A 17,303-nucleotide genomic window follows, 5' to 3' on the forward strand; every position below is an offset into this window, starting at 1 on the left:
ATCTCTTCGTCAAACGACAGCGCAGGAATCCAAGTAGGTGCTCTTTACCTCTTGTTTAATTGTAACTAGGAACATGCGTAGCAGCATTGTATGATTGTTGCTAGACCCCTGCTGGGCTAGTAGGGATCGCCTCTATCCGTAGAGGGGATTTACCTCTCCAACAGTTATTATTGTTGTTCATGTATTATTAATGGATTCAGCACATTAATAATGTTAATTCATGGTTATTATGAATTGTTGAAGGTGTAGTTCGTAAAGTTAATCTAACTATGGAAAGAGTTGGTAACTTAGGCGGTGCCGCACCCGGCCAATTTAAGGAAAAAAGAATTGGGGGCGTGACAGTTGGTATCAGAGCAGGTTTTCTCATGACAGGTGAAGCTGATTTAGGGTTGAAGAAGCTTGATGAAGTAGGTTCACAGGGGGTGAAGTCGTTGCTTGATGAACGCAGAGAACAGACATGTATGCAGGGAAAAGTTATGGAGAAATCATGGATGAACAGTATGGGTTTCGTCGACTTGATGGTTCATGGCAAGACCATTCAAGCTCTAGTGGACACGGGGGCCACTCATAACTTCATGACGACACGGTTGGAAAAAGAGGTTGGACTGATGATCTTTCCATTGAATGTGGAAGTCAAGGCAGCGAACTCTAGAGCTAAAGTGGCGGGTTTGGTACACGAAGTACCTGTGCAGATAAAAGACTGGAAGGGTCAGTTGGACTTCACAGTGATGGAGATGAACGAATTTGATATGATACTCGGACAAGATTTCTTGAAGGGAAACAAGGCTATTGTTGTTCCCTTCTATGATGAGGTGGTGCTGGTTGGACAGACACAAACTTGGACTTTGCCCACTCCTAGGCAAAGGGGGGAAGTCAAGGTGCAGCATGTTTCTGCATTGAGTTTGGAGAAGGCTATGAAGGAATCAGATATGGAGACATATGCGATGATGTTCAAGGATGTCAAAGGTGATGGAGTGGGGACACCTGTTCCAGCCGAGATTTCCGAGGTGCTGACCAAATACGCAGATTTGATGCCTGATGAGCTACCAAAGAAACTTCCACCAAGGCGTGCAGTGGACCATAGCATTGAGCTTGAGCCAGGAAAGCAACCCCTGGCTAAAGCACCTTATCGATTGTCAGGCCCTGAGTTGGAGGAGTTGAAATGACAGTTAAAGGAGTTAACTGATGCAGGTTTCATTACACCTTCAAAGTCCCCTTATGGAGCTCCGGTATTGTTCCAGCGGAAGAAGGATTCGAATGAGCTACAGATGTGCTGTGATTACCGTGCATTGAACACGCAGACGGTAAGGAACAGGTATCCTTTGCCATTGGCTGCTAATTTCTTTGACAAGCTTGCGAAATCCCGAGTGTTTTCCAAGCTGGACTTGAGGCATGCGTATTATCAGGTGCGGATAGCTGAAGGAGACGAAAAGAAGACCGCGTTAGTAACAAGGTATGGTAGCTTTGAGTTCCTTGTTATGCCATTCGGGTTATGCAATGCTCCTGCTATGTTTTGCACTTTGATGAATGATGTCCTACGACCATACTTGGATTCGTTCGTAGTAGTGTACTTGGACAATATAGTGGTGTTCAGTGACAACATGGAGGATCATAAGAAGCACTTGGCGGTGGTGTTCAAGGCACTGAGGGCAAATCAGTTGTTCTTGAAGAAGTCTAAGTGTGTGTTCGCTCAGACTAAGATTCTGTTCCTTGGGCATATTGTTGGTCAAGGGTACATACGGATGGAGACGAGCAGAGTGAAGGCGATTGAGGACTGGGTTGAATCGAAGAATGTCCATGAGATGAGGGTGTTCTTGGGCATGAACAACTACCAACGGAAGTTTGTAGAGGGGTACTCCAAGGTGAAATTGGCACTGACAGACTTATTGAAGAAAGACAAGAGGTGGAGTTGGACGGATAAATTTCAAGAGGCATTTGATGACTTGAAGAAGAGGATGGTTACAGCACCGATACTGAAGTTTCCTAACTTCGAGAGACCGTTTGAGGTACACACTGATGCTTCGGATTTTTCCATAGGAGGGGTTCTTATGCAGGATGGGCATCCGGTGGCGTACGAGAGTCGGAAGTTGTAGGATAGAGAACGAAGGTATCCGGTTCATGAGAAGGAGATGACTGTGATCATTCACTGTCTTCATGTGTGGAGGCGTTACCTGATTGGGAAGCCATTTGTTGTCAAGACTGACAACGTTGTAGCAAGTTATTTTTCATCACAACCGAAGCTTTTTGCGAAGCAAGCTCGTTGGTAGGACTTCTTGGTAGAATTCGACATGACTATTGAGTATAGACCGGGAAGACACAATGCGGTAGCAGATGTCCTTAGCAGGAAGGTACAACTTGCATCATTGGAAGGAGAAGACCGGGAAGCTAGGAGTAGGATTCGAGTTCAGATGTCAGAAGAGATGCAGAATAAGATCAAGGAAAGTGTTGAAACCGATACTTTGGTGCAGAATATAGTGAAGCAGATAAAGGAGGGGAAGACATGAAAGTTCTTTCTACGAGACGGGTTCTTGTTCTTTGGAAACCGACTCTATGTTCCAAAGTCATCTGGACTCAGGAGGCACCTTTTGAAGGAGTGCCACGACTCGCCATGGGCTGGCCACCCAGGGATGCGTCGTTCTTTGGCATTGTTGGAGAGAGGATTATTTTGGGAGAAGATGCGGGGGGATGTAGAGGAGTATGTACATACGTGCATCATTTGTCAGCAGGACAAATCGGGTACTCAGAGACAAGGAGGACTGTTGCAGCCTTTACCGATTCCAGAGAGGCCATGGATGAGTGTCTCGATGGACTTCATCACTCAGTTACCATAGGTTCAGGGGTATAATGGGATAATGGTCGTGGTTGATCGTTTTTCCAAGTATGTTGTCTTTGTTCCTACAAAGATGCCTTGTGGAGCCGAGCGGATTGCGGAGTTGTTCTTTAAGAACATAGTGAAGTATTGGGGGATGCCATTGAGCATTGTGTCGGATAGAGATACGCATTTTATAGGCAGATTTTGGACCACATTGTTCAAGTTAGTCGGGACAGAGTTGTTGATGAGTTCGAGTTACCATCCACAGACAGATGGGCAGACCGAGAGGATCAACACATTGCTGGAGGACTACTTGAGACATTATGTGACGGCTGATTAGAAGAATTGGCCTGAACTCTTGGATATTGCTCAGTTTAGCTACAATATTCAAAATAGTTCTGCGATGGGGTATAGTCCATTTGAGTTGGTGAATGGGTAGATGCCGGTTACACCGCATACCGTAGTGACAGGAGGCTTCTTGAGGATTCCTCATGCGAAGAAGTTCATGAAGGCTTGGGAGGAGACCTTGGAGTTAGCACGGTTGTGCTTGCACGATGCTGTAAGGAGGATGAAAAAGTATGCTGATCGTGTGAGACGGGAGGCACACTTCAGTGTGGGAGATATGGTGTTTCTTAGGATTACCGGGGAGCAGTTTCAGCCAGCTAAGGGGACTCCAAGAAAACTAACATGGAAGTATGAGGGACCATTCCGAGTGAAGAAGAGAGTGGGGGAAGTTGCTTATGAGCTGGAGCTTCCGCACCATATGCACATGAAGCATCCAGTTTTTCATGTGAGTCATTTGAAGAGATGTAGACTTGATTCAGACCATCCAGAGAGCTCTGAACCGCCAAGAGGACCAGCCGGGATTGTGGACAAGCCAGAACTGGAGTTGGAGAGGATTTTGAGCTACAGAACTACAGGGATTGGTTGCCACATGAAATGGGAGTATCTTGTCAGATGGAACAATGCACCGGAGGAGGAAAGCTGGGAATCGGAGGACTCATTTTGGAGATGGAAGAAGAAGATTGCAAAGTATGAACGAAAGATACTGAGGCAATCAGGATTGTCAAGGGCGACAATGATTTCCAGTGGGGGAGGATGTGACGACCTGTGGTCACTAGGCGACCAGGCGCGCGCGCCTACCTCTGCGGAAAACAACTGAGGCAGAAAAAGTGCGATGGTGACCAAGGCGCGACATAGTTATGAGAGCGTTTGGGCGACCATCGTTTATATGGCAGCTGGGCGTGCTGAACGACGGGTGGGCCGACTCATGGGAGGAGCGTTTTTCACATCGTTTGGGCGCGCTGGCTGGGCGTTTGAAGGGTCGGCCAGTTGGAGGTCACCACACGTTGGAGAGGCATATAAAAAAGTTGGATATGCGCTCATTTGGACAAGCAATCTTCGCATTGTCTCATCGCACAAGGAGAAGTGTGAAGGCGCACTTAGAGCCGCAGCAAAGAAGTGTGGATTCGCTCGCCGAGTCGGGCAAGGCAAGGCACATCGTGCAGCGCAGTTGAGTGTGGGTGGAGGGCATAGTGAAGCGCCTGCCCGCCGGACATGGTACACGGTCTCGGTTGTAGAGGGGCGCGGGTGTGCATGGGCGCGCCCGCCCGTTTGGGCATAAGATCGTGTGTTGTTGTATTGTATTTTGGGTGGAGTGTTGTGGTGTGACCGTCGTGCACTCTTGCACGGGCGGGTGCCCAACCTCATTTATGAACGCCGGTGGAGCATCGCTCCCGGTCATTGTAATATTTATTCATATATAATAAAAGAAGATTTCCTCTTGCATATTGTTAGGTTATTATTGCTGTTCATGTATTATTAATGGATTCCGCACATTAATAATGTTAATTCATGGTTATTATGAATTTTTGAAGGCGTAGTTCGTAAAGTTAATCTAACTATGGAAATATTTGGTAACTTAGGCGGTGCCGCACCTAGCCAATTTAAGGAAAAAAGAATTGGGGGCGTGACATCACCCATCACAGTACTACTCTAACCCAAGCGCACTTAACTGCGGAGTTTTGATGGGATCCGGTGCATTAACGCTGGTATGATCGCACCCAAAAAGATCTCGCCCCCTACCCCTCTTCAAGGGAGACCGCCGAGCCACGCGTAGGGCATGGCGCCCACCCATGGCCCTCCGTCCAACGTCGTTCACCGCGGCGCGGGAGCTCGCCCTCTTCCCCGACTTGGCGGCATGCCCGCCCCGCGCGGAGCCAGTGGACCAAGGGAAGAACGAAGGGGGGAAGGGAAGGAAAGGAGAGAGAGAGGGGAGAAAAAGGAGTAAGTTCTGCGACCACCGACGGCGCTGCGTGGAGCTCGCACTGCGTTTCCATGCGCGATCCGCGGTTCTTCCCAAATTCGAATTCCCACAAAAAGAAAATACGATTTAATAAACCTCTTACCTACTCTCCCCGCATCATCTTCGCTACAGTGACACGAACGGTGCTAGATTCATCACCCAGTGCTGCAACGCGCTGCGATCTCGCTCGTGACTTCCAACTACGGTGATGAATCCGTTCCCTGTTCCCGAGTTTCCCTCGGAGCAGTCCTCTGTTTCCCTCAGTGATGCTCCCCCTCCCCCCTTAATGCTCGAGCGACCTCCTCATTCATGGGATTCCATTGCGCATCAATATATAGGCAGCGCTGCGTCACAAAACGAGACGAACACGCGACACGACCCAATAAAACCGTCAAGCGCGCCTAACCGCGGAGTTCCGCACTAACGCAGGCGCGATTGCACCCGCGAGGATCACTTCCATTGGCTCCGTCGCTCCGCACAAAAAGGGGGGAGGGTGCAACACTAGGACTTCCCAGGAGGTCACCCATCCCAGTACTACTCTAGCCCAAGCACGCTTAACTGCGGAGTTCTGATGGGATCCGATGCATTAACGCTGGTATGGTCACACCCAAAGGATCTCGCCCCCTCCCCCTCTTCAAGGGAGACCGCCGAGCCACGCGCAAGGCATGGCGCCCACCCATGGCCCTCCGTCTGACACTGTTCACCGCGGCGCGGGAGCTCGCCCTCTTCCCCGACTTGGCGGCGTGCCCCGCCCCGCGGGGAGCCAGCAAACCAGGGGAAGAACGAAGGGGGGAAGGGAAGGAAAGGAGAGAGAGAAGGGAGAAAAAGGCATAAGTTCCACGACCACCGACGGTGCTGCGTGGAGCTCACGCTGCCTTTCCATGCGCGATCCGCGGGTCTTCCCAAATTCGAATTCCCACAAAAAGTAGATACGATTTAATAAACCCCTTACTTACTCTCCCCTGCATCATCTTCGCTACAGTGACGCAAACGGTCCTAGATTCATCACCCACTGCCGCAATGCGCTGCGATCCCGCTCATGACTTCCGACTAGGGTGATGAATCCGTGCCCTGTTCCCGAGTTTCCCTCGGAGCAGTCCTCTATTTCCCTTAGTGGTGCTCCCCATCCCCCCTTAATGCTCGGGCGACCTCCTCATTCGCGGGATTCCATTGCGCATCAATATATAGGCAACCCCACGTCGCAAAATGAGATGAACACGCGACGCGACCCAATAAAACGGTCAAGCGCGCCTAACCGCGGAGTTCCGCCCTGACGTCGGCACGATCGCACCCGCGCGAATCACTTCCAATGGCTCCACTGTGCCGCATAAAAAGCGGGGAGGGTGCAACGCTAGGACTTCCCGGGAGGTCATCTGTCATGCCCCTACACCTGTGGTAGTCTTCCAACCGCTTATAGCGAGGTGCGACACCATCGAACACTTTCTTTTCACCAATACTAATGTTCGTGGACTACTCCTATTATACTTTTTCCTTACTTAGTTTGTGTTTCGCAACCAAGCAATATCATGTTTATCCTTTATACTAATGAACACCCATACTCATTCATTATCATCAGCAATTATAAAAGAGAACAACAATTGCACAGTATAAAGGGAGGGGCAACTCCCTGAACAATGAGTCTGCCCGATAATATATTAAGAATATCAGTTTACAATATACAAGTATGTCTTGGCAAGACCAAGTCTCATACTTAACCAATTTTACAATCAAATGCAACCCTGCCTTTACAACCGTGTGCACACCTTGCACGATGGGCGGGTGCTCACCTGAGCCACCAAGACACCCTCGCCAAGTCCGGCACAAATCCGCACTCTAATTCACCCACGACACTCCTTGCCCAAACTTCGACTTTCCAAATGCTACTCACAACCGTACGACTTAGACCCAAGTTTAGCGCATGAGATATGCGCTCCTACTTGTCCTCTCTGCACACTTTTAGTTCTACCCCTATATGCAAAGATTGTTGGTGAAGTTTGTTGTTGCAAATGAGCTTTAACCGCTCCAATATATATGTGTGGCAAGGGGGTGTGGTGGCCTTTGGGCCGACCACACAACTATGTTTTATCACACCCTTTGAACGCCTTGGAGTATGTCGGCCAACCTCCAAATCATCTCCACGCTCGTAGGATATAAACCTCCCTTCCATCGCTCTTCATTCTTTGTATTTCTCCAAGTGTCGTAAATTGTTGTTCAGGCTTTCGTCGCAAGTGGCTCACAGAAACGTCGCATCGTCGTGTGTGTCCGCCCGCCTGCGCGCCTGCCCGCGCGCCAGCCCTGTGCGCTCACCCGCGCGCCCATCGTGTGCGCTCGCCTGCTCAACTCGGGGACCTTACATCCTCCTCCACCTGAAATCATTGTCGTCCTCGACAACATACCATCTCGGTAGCCATCCACCAAGATCATCACTATCCATGATGTCAACTCCTCCACATAAGGCAAACATCCCTGCAACATATGTAGAACTCCATCTCCATCATGTCTCCAACTTAGTGACCAACTACCACCAAGTACTCCATACCAAGGTATACACCTCAACGGTATGTCCTCCATCAGATATCATCTCGATCCATGATCATCGACCCCTCTGTCACAATCTCCACTGCAACATCTCGTGTCGACCTCATCATGTGTCATTAATGTGAACCTCTGTCATGATACTCCAACACAATGCTAACATATTTCTGCACACTTCGCGACCCCATGTCTGAACTAGTTGGGTAGCTAATCCAACTGTCACGCTCAAACCATGAGAGTGAACATCCTCATGTCCTCATCAGTTGTTCCTCAAAACATCCTGCCACATTCTTGACTCATCAAGAATCTATCTCCATAATCCATGCTTAGGTCCATGGAAACTCCATCCATCTCATCTGCAACATGTCATGATGCTTGATGCCAAGCCATCCCTGCACCATCAATCATACCTGCTCAACATGTTTAGGGACTCACTGCCATGAGCAGCTAACAATGAGCCCCATCTTCTCATCCATCTAAGAAGATGTAGAGGGAGTAGAGCCTGAAGGCTCTCCCTCACTAATCAACTCGATCCATCTATCAGGATCCTCAATCTCCATCCTTTGTAGATAAGCAACCCGGTCTTCCTTCTGGACATCCGGCCTCACATATACCTCCTCACCATCATCATTATCCTCAACCAACTCTAGCCTTCTTGACAAATCCAAGATGCTATCTGAAAGTGACCTGATGACCAATGACTGCTCAGTAAGCTTTGCCTCAACAGTATACAATCGCTTACTCATGTCTCCCATTCTCTTCTCATCCTCCATTTGCATCACTCCCAATTTAAAATCAGGTCTTGTCACACCAATGGGTACATCTTCCCTTCCATCATAAATGTAGAGCTTCTTCAAATGTGGAACAATCATAGCATCAAATTGTTTCATGAATTCCATCCCCAATACAGCTTCATAGTCATTAATCCGCACTATAGTGAAGTCAACCTTCCCTGTCCATTCACCAAGTGTAGTGTCCACCTTCTCAGCTATACCAAGAATCTCAATAGGAGGAGAATTCATTGTCTTCATTTGTGCCTTTGCTGGTACAAATTTCAGCCCAATTCTTCTCGCAGTATCTTCACCCATGAAGTTGTGAGAAGCCCCACTATCCACCATAGTGAGTACATCAGCAACTTCAACCTTCATTCGAACATACTCTAATTTGTTCCTCTTAGGATCCCTCCTAGAGGCCACCTCCATAGTAGCAGAAGCACCAAGTATCTGCATCATCCCCACAGAAGCATCTTCATTATTCTTATCTTCTGCAGCTTTCCCTTTACGAGTCAAAGCTATGGAATGCTTCACCTCAAGAGTTAGCCATTCCCACTTCTTTCGAATCAACTTCTGCCTTATCTCCAATTCCTTGAGTTCTGCTTCAAACAAGTCCACTTCCTTCGCAAGTTGATAGGCTTCGTCCCTATTCCTGTCAGAAATCCCTTTCTTGGCCAAGGCACAAAGAGCATCCTTTGCTTTGAACAAGCCTTTGCCCCATTCTGTAAACTTTTGTTCAACCTCCCTTGATTCTTCAAGTAGACTCCCTTCAAATTCCTTGAAGGTTGCAAAACCAATTTCCTGCAAGATAGACATCCTTCACGATTCTTTACCAGCTTTTTTGTGGAGGTAAATCCCCTTTGCGGACAGAGGCGATCCCTACTAGTCCAAACAAGGTCTAGCAACAATCAAACAACGCTAACACGTAGGTTCCTAATTACAAATAAAAGACCAATGATGAAGGCCTACCTGGATCCCAACGCTAATACTTGTAGAAGAGTTGAAGCTCCCGTTCCTTTGCTCCGGCTGGTCACAATCCTCACGATCCTCGTGCACGGACACCTGCACATGCAAAGAACGATACAAACACAAGCATAAAATCCAGTAGATGTAACTATATATCAGTCAGAAAGGATATAACTCAAATACCATCATAAAGACAATAAGAGTGGAACCATAATGATAGTCGTCTATTATTAATAAACAAAGAAGAATACAACCATAGTTCTGACGTCAAATCCTTCTCAAGAGGGTCCAGCCAGCAAGTCTCTCAAGCATTCACCCTTGAAAGTAGATCTCCCAAGACAAAAGCTCTCTCTCGCACAAGTTTACACAAGAAAGAAACACTTCACAACCTTCCTTAATTAGCTCTCTAGCAATCCCACACTTGTCACACCAGCTACCTATCAAGCTCACACACTAGCAGCAACACTCAAAGCACTATGAATTCCAAAACTAGCATCTCATGTCAATGGTGGAGGCTTAAATAGGAGAAGGAGTCTCCATGAATGGTGGGAGGATGAGCTTATCTCCAAGGAAGGTGGCTCAAATGACGAAATAGACATGCCAGAGAAGGGAAGGCGACATTTACAAGGCCAACAACTAGGTCTGGAGTCATCTGGAAAGCTGGCTGTTAGAACAAACTCGCCCAAACTGGATCAGCACGGGTTCACAACTGCACTGGAGTGCTGACATCGCTGCTGAATAACAGAGAAGGTCATATCAACACGATCAGATACAAATAACAGACGCGCTGTCTCATGAAATTCGACCAGCGTGGGAATCACGTGTACTTCCGCGCTGGCAGCGCATTCGGTCTGTTTTGGAGCGCTCATCAGCGCGTTTATTTTGACAACAGTCGCGATGATGCAGAAACTTTGGCAAAGTGGGTCATTTGGCAACATTAGAGAGCATGAGCATGGATGATTTGGACTCATGACACAGTAGGAAGATTGGTAGGAAGACAGTGACAAATTACTGTGTAACAAGCTTCACCAAGTCACCTGCAACCTGAACCAACCCTTGTTCCACTTGTGTGAAACGACTTCCTTCACCTGCAAGTACCCTTTCCACTGTCACGAGCAACCCTGCTCACCGGCTTCAAACCGAAGCTCTGATACCACCTGTCACGCCCCTACACCTCCGGTAGTCTTCCAACCGCTTATAGCGAGGTGCAGCACCACCGAACACTTTCTTTTCACCAATACTAATGTTCGTGGACTACTCCTATTATACTTTTTCCTTACTTAGTTTGTGTTTCGCAACCAAGCAATATCATGTTTATCCTTTATACTAATGAACACCCATACTCATTCATTACCATCAGCAATTATAAAAGAGAACAACAATTGCACAATATAAAGGGAGGGGCAACTCCCTGAACAATGAGTCTGCCCGATAATATATTAAGAATATCAGTGTACAATATACAAGTATGTCTTGGCAAGACCAAGTCTCATACTTAACCAATTTTACAATCAAAGGCAACCCTGCCTTTACAACCGTGTGCACACCTTGCACGATGGGCGGGTGCTCACCCGAGCCACCAAGACACCCTCGCCAAATCCAGCACAAATCCGCACTCTAATTCACCCATGGCACTCCTTGCCCAAACTTCGACTTTCCAAATGCTACTCACAACCGTACGACTTAGACCCAAGTTTAGCACATGAGATATGTGCTCCTACTTGTCCTCTCTGCGCACTTGTAGTTCTGCACCTATATGCGAAGATTGTTGGTGAAGTTCGTTGTTGCAAATGAGATTTAGCCGCTCCAATATATATGTGTGGCAAGGGAGTGTGGTGGCCTTTGGGCCGACCACACAACTATGTTTTATCACACCCTTGAACGCCTTGGAGTATGTCGGACAACCTCCAAATCATCTCCACGCTCGTAGGATATAAACCTCCCTTCCATCGCTCTTCATTCTTTGTATTTCTCCAAGTGTCGTAAACTGTCGTTCAGGCTTTCGTCGCAAGCGGCTCGCAAAAACGTCGCATCGTCGTGTGCGTTTGCCCACTCGCGCGCCCACGCCCCCGTCATGTGCGCCCGCCGTGTCAACTTTCCCGCTCGTCGAACCACGCCCGCGCCCGTGTCAACTCGCCCGCTCGTCGCACCGCGCCCGGCTCAACTCGGGGACCTTACATCACCCATCTCAGTACTACTCTAGCCCAAGCACGCTTAACTGTGGAGTTCTGATGGGATCCGATGCATTAACGCTGGTATGATCTCACCCGCAAAGATCTCACCCCCTCCCCCTCTTTAAGGGAGACCGCCGAGCCACGCGCAGGGCATGGCGACCACCAATGGCCCTCCGTCTGACGTCATTCGCCACGACGCGGGAGCTCGCCCTCTTCCCCGACTTGGCGGCGCGCCCCGCCCCGCGGGGAGCCAGCGAACCAGGGGAAGAACGAAGGGGAGAAGGGAAGGAAATGAGAGAGAGAGGGGAGAAAAAGGCGTAAGTTCTGCGACCATCGATGGTGCTGCGTGGAGCTCGAGTTTCCTTTCCATGCGCGATCCGCGGTTCTTACCAAATTCGAATTCCCACAAAAAGCAGATACGATTTAATAAACCTCGTACCTACTCTACCCCGCATCATCTTCGCTACAGTTACGCGAACGGTCCTAGATTCATAACCCACTGCCGCAATGCGTTGCGATCCCGCTCGTCACTTCTGACTAGGGTGATGAATCTGTGCCCTGTTCCCGAGTTTCCCTTGGAGCAATCCTCTATTTCCCTCAGTGGTGCTCCCCCTACCACCTTAATGCTCGGGCGACCTCCTCATTCGCGGGATTCCATTGCGCATCAATATATAGGCAGCCGCACGTCGCAAAACGAGACAAACACGCGACGCAACCCAATAAAACCGTCAAGCGCGCCTACTACGGAGTTCCGCGCTGACACCGGCGCGATCACACCCGCGAGGATCACTTCCACAGGCTCCGCCGTGCCGCACAAAAAAGGGGGAGGGTGCAACACTAGGACTTCTCGGGAGGTCACCCATCCCAGTACTACTCAAGCCCAAGCGCACTTAACTGCGGAGTTCTGATGGGATCCAATGAATTAACGTTGGTATGATCGCACACGCAAAGATCGCGCCCCCTCCCCCTCTTCAAGGGAGATCGTCGAGCCACACCCAGGGCATGGCGCCCACCGTTGGCCCTCCGTCCGACGTCATTCGCCGCGGCGTGGGAGCTCGCCCTCTTCCCCGACTTGGTGGTGCGCCCCACCCTGCGGGGAGCCAGGGAACCAGGGGAATAATGAAGGGGGGAAGGGAAGGAAAGGAGAGAGAGAGGGGAGAAAAAGGCGTAAGTTCCGCGACCACCGACGGCGCTGCGTGGAGCTCGCGCTGCCTTTCCGTGCGCGATCTGCGGTTCTTCCCAAATTCGAATTCCCACAAAAAGCAGATATGATTTAATAAACCTCTTACCTACTCTCCCCAACGTCATCTTTGCTACAGTGACGCGAACGGTCCTAGATTCATCACCCACTGCCGCAATGCGCTGCGATCCCGCTCGTGACTTTCGACTAGGGTGATGAATCCATGCCCTGTTCCCGAGTTTCCCTTGGAGTAGTCCTCTGTTTCCCTCAGTGGTGCTCCCCCTCCCCCCTTAATGCTCAGGAAACCTCCTCATTCACGGGATTCCATTGCGCATCAATATATAGGCAGCGCCGCATTGCAAAACGAGACGAACACGCGACACGACGTGACCCAATAAAATCGTCAAGCGCGCCTAACCGCGGAGTTCCGCACTAACGCTGGCGCGATCACACCCGCGAGGATCACTTCCACTGGCTCCGCTGTGTCGCACAAAAAGAGGGGAGGGTGCAACACTAGGACTTCCCGGGAGGTCACCCATCCCAGTACTACTCTAGCCCAAGCGCACTTAACTACGGAGTTCTGATGGGATCCAGTACATTACCACTGGTATGATAGCACCCGCAAAGATCTCGCCCCCTCCCCCTCTTCAAGGGAAACCGTCGAGCCACGCGCAGGGCATGGCTCCCACCCATGGCCCTCCGTCCGACATCGTTCACCGCGGCGTGGGAGCTCGCCCTCTTCCCCGACTTGGCAACGCGCCCCACCCCGCGGGGAGCCAGCGAACCAGGGGAAGAACGAAGGGGGGAAGGGAAGGAAAGGAGAGAGAGAGGGGAGAAAAAGGCGTAAGTTTCGCGACCACTGACGTCGTTGCGTGGAGCTCGCGCTGCCTTTCCGTGCGCGATCCGCGGTTCTTCCAAAATTCGAATTCCCACAAAAAGCAGATACAATTTAATAAACCTCTTACCTACTCTCCCCCCCGTCATCTTCGCTACAGTGACGCAAACGGTCCTAGATTCATCACCCACTGCCGCAATGCGCTGCGATCCCGCTCGTGACTTCCGACTAGGGTGACGAATCCGTTCCCTATTCCCGAGTTTCCATCAGAGTAGTGCTCTGTTTCCCTCAGTGGTGCTCCCCCTCCCCCCTTAATGCTCCGGTGACCTCCTCATTCGCGGGATTCCATTGCGCATCAATATATAGGCAGCCCCGCGTCGCAAAACGAGACGAACACGCGACGCGAACCAATAAAATCATCATGCTCGCCTAACCGCGAAGTTCCGCACTGACGTCGGCGCGATTGCACCCACGAGGATCACTTCCACTAGCTTCGTCGCGCCGTACAAAAACGGGGGAGGGTGCAACACTAGGACTTCCCGAGAGGTCACCCATCCCAGTACTACTATATCCCAAGCTCGCTTAACTGCGGAGTTCTGGAGGGATCCGATGCATTAACGCTGGTATGATCGGACCCACAAAGATCTCATCCCCTCCCTCTCTTCAAGGGAGACTGCTGAGCCACGCGCAGGGCATGGCGCCCACCCATGGCCCTCCGTCCAACGCCATTCTTCGCGGCGTGGGAGCTCGCCCTCTTCCCCGACTTGGCGGCGCGCCCCACCCCGCGGGGAGCTAGCGAACCAGGGGAAGAACGAAGGGGGGAAGGGGAGGAAAGGAGAGAGAGAGGGGAGAAAAAGGCATATGTTCCGCGACCATCGACGGTGCTGCATGGAGCTCGCGCTACCTTTCCGTGCATGATCTGCAGTTCTTCCCAAATTCGAATCCCCACAAAAAGTAGATACGATTTAATAAACCTCTTACCTACTCTCCCCCGCGTCATCTTCGCTACAGTGATGCGAACGGTCCTAGATTCATCACCCACTGCTGCAATGCGTTGCGATCCCGCTCGTGACTTTCGACTAGGGTGACGAATCTGTGCCTTGTTCCCGAGTTTCCCTCGGAGTAGTCCTCTGTTTCCCTCAGTGGTGCTCCCCCTCCCCCCTTAATGCTCGGGCGACCTCCTCATTCACGGCATTCCATTGTGCATCAATATATAGGCAGCCCCGCATCGCAAAACGAGACGAACACGCGACGTGACCCAATAAAACCGTCAAGCGCGCCTAACCGCGGAGTTCCACACTGACGCCAGCGCGATCACACCCGCGAGGATCACTTCCACTGGCTCCGCCGCACCGCACAAAAAGGGGGGAGGGTGCAACACTAGGACTTCCCGGGAGGTCACCCATCCGAGTACTACTCTAGCCCAAGCACGCTTAACTGCGGAGTTCTAATGGGATTCGATGCCTTAACGCTGGTATGATCGCACCCGCAAAGATCTCACCCCCTCCCCCTCTTCAAGGGAGACCGCCGAGCCACACGCATGGCATGGTGCCCACCAATGGCCCTCCGTCCAACGTCGTTCACCGCTGCGCGGGAGCTCGCCCTCTTCCCCGACTTGGCAGCGCGCCCCGCCCCGCAGGGAGCCAGCGAACTAGGGGAAGAACGAAGGGGGGAATGGAAGGGAAGGAGAGAGAGAGGGGAGAAAAAGGAGTAAGTTCTACGACCACCGACGGCACTACGTGGAGCTCGCGCTACCTTTCCGTGCGCGATCCGCGGTTATTCCCAAATTCAAATTCCCACAAAAAGCAAATACGATTTAATAAACCTCTTACCTACTCTCCCCCGCATCATCTTCGCTACAGTGACGCGAACGGTCCTAGATTCATCACCGACTGCCGCAACGCGTTGCGATCCCGCTCGTGACTTCTGACTAGGGTGATGAATCTGTGCCCTGTTCCAGAGTTTCCCTCGGAGCAGTCCTCTATTTCCCTCAGTGGTGCTCCCCCTTCCCCCTTAATGCTCGGGCAACCTCCTCATTCGCGGGAATCCATTGCGCATCAATATATAAGCAGCCCCGCGTCGCAAAATGAGATGAACATGCGACGCGACCCAATAAAACTGTCAAGCACGCCTAACCGCAGAGTTCCGCATTGACTCTGGCGCGATCGCACCCGTGAGGATCACTTCCACTGGCTCCGCCGCGCCGCACAAAAAGGGGGGAGGGTGCAACACTAGGACTTCCCGGGAGGTCACTGTTGGAGAGGTAAATCCCCTCTACGGATAGAGGCGATCCCTACTAGCCCAATAGGGGTCTAGCAACAATCACACAATGCTGCCACGCATGTTCCTAGTTACACTTAAACAAGAAGTAAAGAGCACCTACTTGGATTCCTGCGCTGTCGTTGGACGAAGAGATGTCTCCTTCGCTCCTTTGCTTCGGCTGGTCACAGTCCTCCGCGATCCCCGCGAACGGACACCTGCACACACGAAGAGAAGGCAAACGCAAGCGTGAAATCTAGTAAAAGTAACTATATGTCAGTCAGAAAAGACATAATTCACATTTATCCATTGCATAAACAAACGAGAATGGAACAATAATAGCAGTCATCTATTATTAATCAGAATAGAGAAGAGTACAACCAAATGTTCTGACGTCGATAAACTTCTCAGGAGGGATCAGTCAGCATGTATCTCAAGCATTCACCTTTGAGGATGGTTCTCCCAAGACAAACAACTCTCTCTCTCTCACACAAATGTCACAAACAAACTTCCCCAAGCAATGAATCACTTCCACTCCTAACACACCAAACCTATAGCAGCAATCTGAGCACTACAAGCCCTGTACAATCCAAGCTAAGTCTAGCTAGTTCCCACTAGTTTCTAACTAGCTGCTCATGGTAATGGTGGAAGTTTATATAGGAGAAGGAGTCTCCTAAAAAGGTGGAAGGATGAGCTTATCTTCAAGGGGAGTTGTTGCAAAGGGTCGAACAGACATGCCATAGAAGGGAGTCGATATTCACAAAGCTAACAACCAAGCCTGGAGAGATCTGGAAGGCTGGTTGTTTGAACAAATTCACCCAAACTGGATCAGCGCGGATTGTATGGAGACTGCCGCGCTGTCAGCACATAACAATAACTGAACAAGTCATGTCAGCGCGGAAGAACACGGGAAAGCCGCGCTGTGCGTCATCGCGGAAAAGTGATGTTCTTCCGCGATGGCAGCGCACGAGATACACTGTGAGGCGCTGGTCATCGCGGTTATTTTAGGAACAGACGCGCTGATGCACAAAACTTTGGAAAAATGGGTTTTAAGCCAGTTCAGGGATCAAACACTTAGTGATTGTGACTTCTGGACACAGCAGGGTGACTGACAGGAAGGCAGTGATAAATTACTGTGTAACAGATGCCCCCTAAAGCATGAAGACCGAGAGAGTGGGAGGGGTGAAATGCTTTACAACACACGCCGAACTGGAACACCACCAGGAAGTACCGAAAAATCTCTGACAATCATATACATGCAGTCCAGGCATGGGCGCAGCCATCCAAAAGACATGCGAGAATGGTCTGTGGAATGGATGCAGCCACCCAGTCAAAGAGACCAAAAAACTGATAAGGTATGGTCGCAGCCATCCATGAAGACTCAGGTATGGGCGCAGCCATCCATCAATGAGTCACGTAATGATTATCCACAAAATCGCAGCCTGGACCATAACAAGCAAGGAT

At 50.4% G+C, this 17,303-nt stretch overlaps 1 non-coding gene and 4 pseudogenes across 1 annotated transcript; all 5 read right to left on the reverse strand.

Moving 5' to 3' along the window:
- Positions 1-5,607: 5,607 nt before the first annotated feature.
- Positions 5,608-5,726, reverse strand: LOC149198508 (5S ribosomal RNA). Its single transcript, XR_016254004.1, has one exon. It is a non-coding gene; the product is annotated as a 5S ribosomal RNA (ribosomal RNA).
- A 6,665-nt stretch (positions 5,727-12,391) lies between these two features.
- Positions 12,392-12,510, reverse strand: LOC149198509 (5S ribosomal RNA; annotated as a pseudogene).
- Positions 12,511-13,247: 737 nt separating this feature from the next.
- Positions 13,248-13,366, reverse strand: LOC149198510 (5S ribosomal RNA; annotated as a pseudogene).
- A 732-nt stretch (positions 13,367-14,098) lies between these two features.
- On the reverse strand, positions 14,099-14,217 carry LOC149198511 (5S ribosomal RNA; annotated as a pseudogene).
- Positions 14,218-14,949: 732 nt separating this feature from the next.
- Positions 14,950-15,068, reverse strand: LOC149198512 (5S ribosomal RNA; annotated as a pseudogene).
- Positions 15,069-17,303: the final 2,235 nt, after the last annotated feature.

The sequence above is a fragment of the Pinus tabuliformis genome, chromosome 2_1 (genome assembly GCF_031772625.1).
Source record: "Pinus tabuliformis cultivar Carrire ecotype Pingquan chromosome 2_1, CPIR1, whole genome shotgun sequence".
In the NCBI taxonomy this organism is placed as follows: domain Eukaryota; kingdom Viridiplantae; phylum Streptophyta; class Pinopsida; order Pinales; family Pinaceae; genus Pinus; species Pinus tabuliformis.